The sequence below is a fragment of the Ammodytes marinus genome (genome assembly GCF_949987685.1).
Source record: "Ammodytes marinus genome assembly, chromosome: 18".
NCBI lineage: Eukaryota > Metazoa > Chordata > Actinopteri > Uranoscopiformes > Ammodytidae > Ammodytes > Ammodytes marinus.
Window position 1 is genome coordinate 17,811,704 of NC_137222.1, and position 12,177 is coordinate 17,823,880.

Here is a 12,177-nt window from a genome sequence, read left to right on the forward strand (position 1 = left end):
CTCTTCTGCCACCACTAAGTGGCAGTATAATGTCCTTGTATGTGGACCCCAGGCCCTTTTTAGAGCAACATTTTGCATTGCGGTCTAGACAGCCCAAAAAGTTGATGTCCACACAGGTGGACGCCATGTCCTAAAAAATAAACAGCTGAACACACGCTTTGTTAGCAGAGTTACTTTTTCTGAAACAGATAACTGCACGCTGTAAAATGTGACAACTTTACAATCCTACGGCAGTTCAGAAACTGTAGGGTTAAGCCTTCATACCCCCCAAGAAAGTAGACTAAATTTGTTTTTTTTACACAGTGTGCCTCAATTTGGAAAGACATTATTTGAAGTCAAGTTCAGTCAGTTTTTTCTTTGTGGGTATTATATCCCAAATGGCTCAATGTGCCATGCAACGCAGAAAGAAGAAAGAGAAAGGATGACACCCACAGGGGGGAGCAAATCAAAGGAGATCTGTAAATCCAAACTGTCTGCTAACAAGCCACCAATATGTGCTGTGTTAACAGCTTGTTCTGCTGCCCCCCTGCCGAGGAGCAAAAAGGAGCGAAAAAGCCAATTAACACTGCTTGAAAGTATATGGCCGAGCAATGCTGGAGATCTAGTATGCTCCAATAGGAAGCCAGTGCAGGAAGGCCAAGACCAGAGTGGGGCTGATAATAATGGATGCAGCGTGTATTTGTTGTCACAGATGGTAAACACAGATGGGCAGGAGGATAATACCCATGCTCCTTTGCCCAGTTGGTTATACACACACACACACACACACACACACACACACTGCTGCTTGAAAATGAACAATCAGATGTTGTCTTCTTCAAAAGTGCTTTACCTCTGGCATTCAAATATCAAGGGGACACTGCTAGATAGGTTTTAAAGGCAGCACCGTTTCATTGTGATTTGGCTTGGTTGTATCTCTGTGGTCAGTCAGGTCTCTGGTCTTTTTGTGTATTTCTTTATTACAGGTCTAGTATATTCTTGTGACTTTGAAATCAGGGTCATGCTATCGGTGGTCGTGCATCGTGCTCTTCAGTAGCCCATACAATGCCCTCGCTGTAAATTGATTTTCCCAGGAGGATGATATCATCTCGAGCGAAAGAAAAACACAAAAACAGACACACAATAGACAAAAAGGTCTAAAACTGGGCGAGTGGTTTTGGTCCTTGGAGATGAAAATTGCCTGTGGGCGTTTCGAAGTGCGAAAGAGAATTGTTGGCTGTGATAAGATAGCAACCTCATCCAACACTTTTGGGAAATATATGAAAAAGATTATTCATTGCTGCTGTTGAAAAGCTTGATAAAGGTTCCCTTAGCTTGGCCGGTGGAACCTCATCTCGTCCGTGCCCTACTTTTTAAAAGGTCGCTGAGCCCAGAGGATCCCCATACAAAGAGCTGGAGCAGCTGCTAAATGAACCGCTCAGCCGTTTTTTTTTTTCTTCTTCTTCTTTTTCGCCATTTACACTTCAGCAGGGAACAAAGAACCAGACAGATGAGATGCTACCATTGCGATGACCTAATGATTTTTCTATTATTTTCTATTGATCCTCACATGGACTTAAAGGTCAAAAGTCCTGTTGCTGTGGTTTGAAGCACACAGTGATGTGTTTTCTTCTCCATGATATAACAGCATGATGCACACACTGGGTTCACTGCATCAGGTCACATTAGATCAGGGCACAAGTCATGTAGTTCACAAACAACACAAAGTCAATACACACAGCATATTACTTAACACTCTTGGAACTATTTCATCGGCAAACAAAACAATTCAGCAAGTTCATTCCTAATGAAAAGTGACACGCTCGTGTGGGCTATTTTGCATGGATTAGAATCATTCTTAATTTATTTTATTTAGTTTTATTAATCGAGTTTCCATTCAATGACATTCAGCTCATCATTAGTGGGTTCAAGTTTGATAAAATATTGCCTGTAAACCTGAATACAGTGCGTGCAACTTTTCCGGTGGTACACATTGATCTTGTGTTACGTATCGCCTACGAAACTTAACTTGCTTATGAGGGTTTTGTGTATTTCAAAAGGCCTTGGGTATGCTCTACTGGAGCCGAACAGATTCCATTTCCTTGAGCCACCCCAAACAAACATGCATGCCACTCGAACATTATTCCTTTGAGTGATATCAGAGCACTTCCACCTTAAAACAGAATCCAGTAATTGACCTCGGATGATTCAGAACGCTCGGAGGATATCCATGACTTCTCACAGTTTCTCACTAAAAATTGAGCCACAGAAAGGGATTATGGGAAATGAGAAAGCAGGCTGAGGTTTTACGGAGATAACATGTCAGTATGTGGATGCATTAAGGCCAATCAGCGCTGATATCTCAATCTGTCGTGACAGTAATGAATTCTCCCAGAGGAAAAATGGAGGAACCACAAGGATGCATTTCCTCCAAATGTCGCCCCAATATCCTGCGTTAGTTCAAGGATATCAGATCATCTCTGACAAATAAACAAAGTCAATTTTGCCATCTGTCGTTTTTCAAATGGAACTTTTCAAAAGTGAGTCATTGTCCTGCTGTTCTAGCTTAGGCGACAGATGGGCTACACACTTTGGTTTTCCAGTCCTCCCTGGACTACTATTGTGTTGTGATCTCTCAGTAACACAGAGTGAGGATTTAGAGGCACGTCTCACAGGCACTGAGGTAAAGAAAAGCTTTTTTTGACTTGGTAAATAAAACAAGGGTCTGCAATAAAACAGGGGCACACAGTCAGAAGGGACAAGCAAGGCCAAAAGGGCGTATACAAGCAAACAGAGACCCCTATCCGGACCAGGCAAAGGGGCCAAAAACTCAAGCGAGGCAGGATAACAGGTCCATACAGCCTAGATGGCACAAAAGACAATATGAAAAAGTCATGAAATAAGCCTCCATCACTGAAGGTTATTAGTTTTGTCACAATGGGGAGAAAAGCAAAGGTCTACATAATACAATGATTGATGGCTGAATTCAGTTTCGCTGGCTCTGTTTCAGGCTCCTGGTATTGTGCATGCTGACTCAGTGGCTCCCTGTCATGTCTAACTGGGAACCTTGGTCTCAAAAGATTATATTTTTCCTGCTATACCTAGCTCACTCCCTATATATTATACAATGTGCTATATTAAGCCTCCTACATTTTTATTTGAGAGACTGAATTCCAAGTGTGAATTAATCCTCCATAATGCCCACAAGAAATTCCCATGGCGTGTACACTATTTTCTTTCAACAATTCCCACAGTGGAAATCTGATTCCCCTCTTCGCAGTGAAGGATGGTCTATGGAAATGAGCAGTTGTATTGAAAGATAACATACAGTTCCAGAAAAGGATATTTGTCAGCCTTATCTTAAGTATATGTACAACACCATAAGAGATGTGATTATTTCTAGTAAAGCTGTGTGAATGTATGTATACTGGCTGCTGGAACACCTACATTTATAAAGTAATGTATATCTTATATATTCAATGGCCTGGCTCTGCTGAAGACTCCTGCATTTTTCATGTGTTGTCACTTTGTCACCACTTTGAGCAAGGTATGGCAGATATACTTATGTAAAGCTTGTCGTATTGATACTGATCAAGTCATTTGGAGTGCTTTATCAGCAGGTCATTATAATGGGATTATACTAGGGGACAGGGGATCTGCTTGTATGTAGTACTTGATGACCACCAGCTCCTGACACACAGACACCAACAGAAAGGCGTTTTAATGTGGCGTCTGTAAATGCAGGGTCAGAATAGAGATGACCTTTGGGGTCACAGAGTCTTTCTTTGAAGACCCAATAGATAGAGATCAATGTACTGCATTTTACTGCTAGTGATTAGGACAATCAATAGGTTCATTCGTATCATTTGTCATCACTGCTAATATTCAATCAATAAGATTAATTTCACTCATCAATGCAATCTTGGGTGTAATATTTTATTTATATTAGTTTATTTATATTTTAAGAGCTTTACATTGTGCAGTTATCACATCATCACAAACAATAGGCACCGAGAATGCATAAATATTACATTAGAAATTTAAACAAAAAATGAAAGCCTGGCTATGTGGAACTTGCTTCAGAGTACACCCCTCACATACAATGTTATATAATGAATATACCTACAGGTCAAATACTGTACAACGAAAAATTAAAATATTGATGACTATTTCTCTCTGTGCATACAGTTTGTGTTACCTATGCATGCTGACTTTCAAACCCCACACTCAACCTAAACATAATACTTTATGCGCCATTGTTTTGCATTTATTTCCATTTTCATTCGGTAATGATGATTCTTGTGTCACAAGATGCCATTTTGCATTAGGCAGAAAGAGCCATGGGTTAACTTACTGTAACTTGTGTGAATGACTTGACCTTTTTGATGACTCTACTTGGATCTTCTTGGAGGGGAACAGCCTATGGAGGACTTTGGCACCAGCTGCATGCAGTGCAGCTCCATTCTGTACTCTAAAGAGCAATTTATAACATTTTCACGCACACTTGGGCCACCGGAGAGGGAACTCAATGTTGTTTTAGTGGAGTCCACCAGTGGTAAAAGCTTTGGCTCTCTCGACAACAGTCTGGTTTTGTGAAATATACCCGCTTCACAATATAGTTTGAAACTAGGCAGACACTGGGAACACTGGCAGTGCTGTGATGTTTCATTATGGCACCAGACTCTGCTTGCATAAGATGATACCCTTGGTTGCTTGAAAGGGATCAGATTAGATTACAGAGTTTGAATCAGTTTGAGAAGGGTTTATTGATCTTAATCTTGACCGTAGGAATGGATTATAGCCCTCCTCCTAGATTTCCTGCAAGTGCCCTTTTCAACAGACCGCTGAGTGAGCGGATCAGCCTGTCTCTCAGAGTGTCTCTCACTGACTGAAGGACATCCCATTGCTGAAATCAAAACGGCCCTTACCATTTGATGTAGGGGTGAGCGGAGGAACTTTCTGATTTCTGCAGGTTGTCAAAGATGGTATCTAGTGGTTCTTCTTTGAATGGTTTACAACATTTCCATGAGAAGTGTGAGAGTACGGAAAGTGTGGAGAGGTGTATACTTGAATACATCCTATGTTGGATATAGTTGCAACATTGACTTTTAAGTCATATACATTTAATTATTCAATAATGCAGAAAATGCAGTAAAGACATTTCAAGAGGAAAGAGAAAGACAATTTGACATTTTTTATGATTCCTGCTGTTGCACACGTTTGCATTACAGCAGTGAACATCCTTAATGGCCTTCAGTTCAGACCAATTCATTAGCTGACCTGGCTGTTTCACGGCCGGTGTGGACGCTGACAAGTTTTCCTAAATGAATCAAAGAAGGTGGAGCCGACCGTTGCTGGCTTCAGTTTTCATCAATTATTTTAATAGCATTAGAGGCAGTGTGTTGGGTGTTACAGAGGGCTCGCACAGTTTAACAAACAGTACACGCAGTTGAAGAGACCCCTTGGCATAATTTGCATCCACTGAGCACGCACTGCGACGGTGATACATCATCCAATCACACCAGACGAGATTAGATCAACAGCAACCTGCATTTCCCGCAGTCACAGGAGTGACCAAGCATAGCAAGCAGTGTGAGAACAGAGCAAGCAGTGACTGGCTGTTTGTGAGATGATGTGTTATGGTGGGCCGAGATAACCATGTAGCCTACCTTTCATTTTACTGCACCACATGTCTTTTGCATTGTCATTAACTGATTTGGAATCAGTTAACGACGAATCAGTTAAGAAGTTCTTCTTCTGTTAAAGTTTCAAAGCAACAATCATAATATATACACATAGTATAGATTCAAACATGCTTTATACAGGTTTGACTATACACTATTTTGTGACCCCTCTATTTCTTACCTTTAAAAAAAAATCTATTAATTTTTTTTATCTGCACTGAAAAATACCAAGATTTATTTAAAAGGAACCCATACATCAAAACACATTTTCAACTGGATTATATATCCTGCTGTGAGATGCTGTGTACAACCCTGTCACCTTCCAGTTAAAGACATGTAGCTGTAGTGAAAATAAGATATCATTTATATAAAACCAGTTATCATGTTTCCAGATTTTTTAGTTGTTGTTGTTGTTAAGAAAGAAATCCCACCTGGCCAGTACGGATGACCCTGGTGCTGCTCTTCTCCTTTTGCCAAAAACAACCTGTTTTGCCTCATTCACTCATGCAAGTTGTCAGTTCTCCTTGGTTCAATTGTCTGTCTGTCTGGCAGGCAGAAATATATAGAGCTTTGCAAAGTAATGAGGCATGCCCTGAAAGAAAAGCAAGTCTTGTTTTTGCAACAAACAAGGACACCTGTTGATTACACATGCCCCAATATCTCTCTCTCTCTCTCTCTCTCTCTCTCTCTCTCTCTCTCTCTCTCTCTCATTGCAAATTAAATACATTTCATGGCAAAACTATTATTATTTGGCGCTCTTCTTTCCCCCTAGCTGCCAGGTAATCTGACAAATTAGTCTCAGCTGTCCCATCTCCTTCTCTGGGGAAATATGTTGCTTCTAGCCGGCTCCCCAGGGTTTAGGCTTCATCCAGCAATAAACTCAAATGCACGCATTCGTACACACACCGGACACACACACACACACACACACACACACACACACACACACACACACACACACTCCAGATGCCCCTCCACTGCCTGGCATACAGGCACGCAATATATGTCCTTTAAACTCCACCTTAATAGACCTAATAACAAATAATATTGTTGATTTACATATGAAGAAGTGATAAACCCAGAGAGGGCTCAAGGAGAACCTGAATACGTAGACATTGTGCTCTGTCGACAGACTACAATGGCTGGTGGTATGTTTCAGCTTAGTCTGGCTGAACCGTTTCCGTCTATTAGCGCTGGCGTCGGCTAACAATGCTACACCTCCATTTCCTGTTGCTGGCGTTCCCGTATTGAGCTCCCCCTCAAACTAGGAAACAATTTGCTCACAGTCAACCTGTGTGCTTCTGTGCAGCGCTATCCCTCTCTCTCTCTCACACACACACACACACACACACACGCACACGCACACACACACGGTGTGAGAAGTCACATTACTGTAGACAGAAATAATACTGTAGACAGAAATAAAGTGTGGCGATACTTCAGGATAATAATATTGGCGGCGGTGGTCCGGGACGCAGCCTAGCTTAGCCTAGCCTAGCTGTCCAACTTCAGTGTACAACTTTCCCCGGGCAGAAATACCATCATTCTGGAAAATACATATGGCTACAGGTGCACAGCAATCTTCAATGCTCAGTCAAGAGAAACGTGCCCCGCCTCAACGATTCAAGAAGTGGTTTCCTGAAAAGGTCTAAGTGATACAAATAGAAAAACTGAGCTCTCTTTTAATGAAATCCCCACAAAGATTCTCAAATGTTTAGAGCCCATGTGCTTTCCCACCTGGTTGTAATGGGATGCTGTACCTGGCTAATGACAGTCATTATTTTCATACCAACCAGGTGGCACTTTCAGGCGGCACTGCCACTTTCTGCATGGGGTGCAGGTGGCATGTGTCCTTGTCCTGTGCTTTGCAAGTTTGGATTGAAAAATGCCCCAAGGACGTACAGCCATGCCAGTAGCCGAAAAGCTGTACCTACTTGCGTGTTGGCGCTTTGGGCTTAATGTCAGCTTGCTGACAACATGTCAAGACATATTTCAGTCAGTCAGACAGACATTGACAGTCCCTTGAACCACTGTGCTAGCGTGACAAAAAACTTGGCAAAAAAACAGGTTTCTACACATGCTTGATACTACACTGTGTGCAACATTTTTAGGCAAGTTGTATTTTTGAGGATTAATTTCATTATTGAACAACTACAGTGCTATCGGTCAATCCAAAATGTTAAATAACCTAAACCTGAATGTTTACGAAAGTAAAAGTGAGGTTTTATCTTTCTTACGAGAATATATATATATATATATATATATATATATATATATATATATATTTTAGTGTTTTTTACAGTTGATTTCAGACACGGGTCGAAACCGACCCGCTAACACCATGGATGGTAACAGAAAGTTAACAGGAGGAAGGTTAAGCAGGGCCCACAGTCAGGTGAGGAAGGGGGTCATGTCATTATTTTTTCATCATTAAGGCCTTTACTGGCTAGCCATGCAATTGAGTACTTCGATGCATGTGATGGAGCATTGTCCTGCATAAAAATCATGGTCTTCTTGAAAGATGCAGACTTTTTCCTGTACCACTGCTTGAAGAAAGTATCTTCTAGAAACTGGCAGTAGTTTTGGGAGTTGATTTTGATGCCATCTTCAACCCAAAAAGGTCCAACTAGCTCATCTATGAGCTCTTTTTTTTTCACCGACAGTGAAGGAAATCAGTACACCTCTCGGAACAGTGTCTGGGAGGCTGTGGTTGCTGCTGCATAAAAAGTTGATCGTCAACAGATCAATAAACTGACAGACTCCATGAATGGAAGGCTTGTGACAGTTAATGAAAAGAAGGGTGGCTATATTGGTCACTGATTTTTTTTTTTTTTAATTTTTTGAAATTTTAATTTGTAAATTTTGAGTTGTTTTATTATTCTCACTTTAACAGATGAAAATAAACAAGTGAGATGGGAACATTTTAGTTTTTTTTATTTAGTTGCATAATAATTCTGCATACTAATAGTTGCCTAATAATAGCAAAACATATATAGTTTCTCGTAAGAAAGACAAAACTTCACTTTTACTTTCGTAAACATTCAGGTTTAGGTTCTTTAACATTTTGGATTGACCGAGAGCACTGTAGTTGTTCAATAATAAAATTAATCCTCAAAAATACAGTACTAACAGTACAGTACTGGGTGAGACAACAGATACAATATATTCCAGCAGTTGTAGAAATATCCCTCCAATTACTGGAGAGTTTACAATACGATTTCAATAGAAGTTTTAAAAAAACATTACATTAATCATGGTGCTTACAATATTTATCCAGCTGTGACCAAATCACCCTCTTGTCTCCCCACTTTCTTTTATCTGGGATAATAGCACACATATATGCACATTTGGGTTTTCCACATTTTTCCAATTAAATTACATGTTAGTTCAATGTCTCTCCAATTTAGGGCTTATAATCATCCCATCTTTGTGCATATTTACAACCCCGGAGTAGGGAAGACTGGATCCCCGTAGCAGCACTGACAGCTGTGAGGCATATGCTGCTATGCGTCTGTGGCAGATGCCAGCAAACGCAGGGACATGTCCGCTGGATGATGAATTAGAATATGAAAATGTTTCCACTGACATATAAACAAACACAGAATCAGAGTCAGGGCCAGAACATGTGGGACATACAGATAGTCTGTTTCGGTAAGCTGTGCAGCAAATATGATTAACAGCTTTAAAATTATGATTATTTTTTCATTGCACAAGGAGGCAGTTGGATTGGAAACACTAATCTATGAAACAGTCTTTGTGGGTGAAGCAAATTCACTATGTTATATCATGCGGCCCACGACGTACAGAAAAATTCTTCACAATTTATTATATTTAACCTGTAGAGTACCTGCCGATACATAGTTACAAGGAAACAAGTTGTGAAGTTAAGGAAAATAACAATCGGGAGCTTAAACAATACTTTATGCTGTGTGTATTTTTACCTAATGGGTAGTTGTGTTATTATAAGTTACAGAAGGATCTAGAATGTTATAGAAGTACAGTATATATCATGTTTATCTTCAGTATGGGGTACTAACTGACTTCAGTGACCTGACATGAGAGAGGTGTATGTGGATCCACTGCTGTTACAGAGTGATATTCATTGTTGTTGTTGAAGACAGAAAAATGGAAAATATTTATTTTTATAACCCGAGGCAGTTGTAGAAGCTGATCGATTTTTTAGTTGTCAGTGAAACTGGTATGAAGAGTAAGGGGCACAAACAATAGTGATTGAAAATCTTTATTGAGAGTCTTTGAAAGGTATACAAATGAAAATATGACAAAGCGAGCGTGTTCAAATCTTAGAAACTCAGCAAGTCTCCTCTGAAAGTAAACTCCTTTCAAACTTTTTCAGCTTGCATCCAAGAAATTACATTCCCAATGCCAAAACCAAAGGCAATATATATAGCGAGGAATGCATTATTTTTACATTCCCATATTCACATCTTTACATCTTGTTCCTTTTTAATCTATATGTATGTTATGGCTCACCGTTAGTACCAACAATTAAACTGTAAGGGGTTGATCTACTATGATCCGAAATAAAGAGTGCTAAACTGCCTGAGCATAAAAAAAAATGCACTTTTGTATCAATTTGAAAATTTTATCAAATCTAAATCTAATCTAATTTTTCTATATAATTTGCATTTTCTTCTTGATGTCCAACAATAATGAAACCCATCCTGCGGTAACTTTGTGATTCAGGTAGGAAAATAAAAGGTAATAGTAAAATCATGTAACTATATATGTACTCTATAACAATGGTCTAGGTGGAACTAGGGAGCCAGCTTTAGCATTTTGTCTGTTACCTTTCATCCTCTTACTCTGAGTAGCTTAAGGGCATTGAGAAGGGGAATAATACAAACATGTTGTGCCGATAGTGGAGGCATTACTCCCTTATTTCCCTACTATTATACTAATGATAATAATAATCTAATAGTCTCATCTCCCCAAACACAAAAGAGAGGTGAGAAGAGAAAAGCACATGACAAAGTAGTCATTGGGGCATTGATGGGATCGGCTATTGAGTGGAATAGAACACATTAAGCTAATGGATGGAGCCAATGGACTTCTTCTTTTCTATCCCCACAGCCTACAAACACTATCTACAACCTCTGCCCACTAATGTATCCTCCAGCCAAGGTGTGCTGGACAACTGCTGTCCTCTTTAGGGGCTATGTAGGATGCTTTTTTGTGTACGCTGTTTAGAAGAGAATACAATAATAAGTTCATATTTGCTACCGACCTGAGAATGTGTAGCAAAACAGTCAATTATTCTGTTTTAAATGTCAGTAAATCCTTATGCATGTTATCATGAGACAAAGTGGAATGTAAATGTCAAAAAATGCTTGCATCTTATATATATATTCCACCAAAAATCCAGTCAGTATTAAACACTCACTGCCTGTTAGCTTAAAGGAGGGGTGGATCTTAGAAGTCTTAAGCATACTGAAAGATAGTGATTTACTTTCTGACCACTGCGCCACAAGCGCCCCGGTACGTGTCTTTTTATATGTATATGTTTTTGTGTTTAACAAGAGGTAAATACAAGGACAAAGGCTGCACTACCACATTATTTTAGAGATGTAGAGTGACAGCAGGAGCATGATGGGATCCTGTAAACCAAGCAGAATTATTGATGTGAATAGTTTTGGTGATATCCCCACAGGGAAGCTACATTCACCTTGATTCAAGGTGGACTGACAGCAGGTTGTGCAATAGATACTCCACTCGAACTGGAAAAAGCTGTCGATTCAACCGTGAAAGTGCATTTTGGGTTCATGGGAGGCACCAAACATTCGCAGCCAGACTTTGATGTGAGCTGTTGTGTTAAGCTCATTTATTTGATTTTTGCTTCCAGTGGCTAACCCGTTTGGGCAGCAGACAAAGAGAGGATAACATCCACACTGGCATACTGAAACAGGATACTGAATCGATGATCATGCTTGTCAGCTCTTACTGATGATAGGGGAGGGTGTGTATATGTCCCACGGTTTGATGTGAGAACAATTAGCAAAAGATACAATTAGACAGAATGACCAGAATAGCTCGCTTTGTTGCTCAGTGTGAGTAAGAGCAGGCGTCTCTTTTGTCAATCTTCAAAGTGTACTTGTCTCATCCAGCCGGCGTGTTGAAAGCAGTCAGCCTCCTAGACCATTTTTAGAGTTATGTCCGCTTTTTCAGAACTACTGAATGTGTGGACTAAGGAACTGTCGAGCATTATTGGAATGGAAATTCTTACTTACATAGCCAAGGGCAAACGGGAGGAATTAAGCTCTGGGAGCAATACATGGCTGTCAAGACAGATGAACCTTCCTAAAATTGTGCAATTGTTTGTTTGTGTATGTTGTTAAAAAAAACGACAATAAAAATATTGTGGAAAAGAAAAAAAAAGAGCTACTGAATGCCTGCACTTAAGAGTCTAAGGTTGAAGGGGCAGTGGACCGTAACTCTACATTGTATTGCCAGACAGTAAATTACAGGTCTAGGTTGAGAAGAAAATGGGTACTTAGTC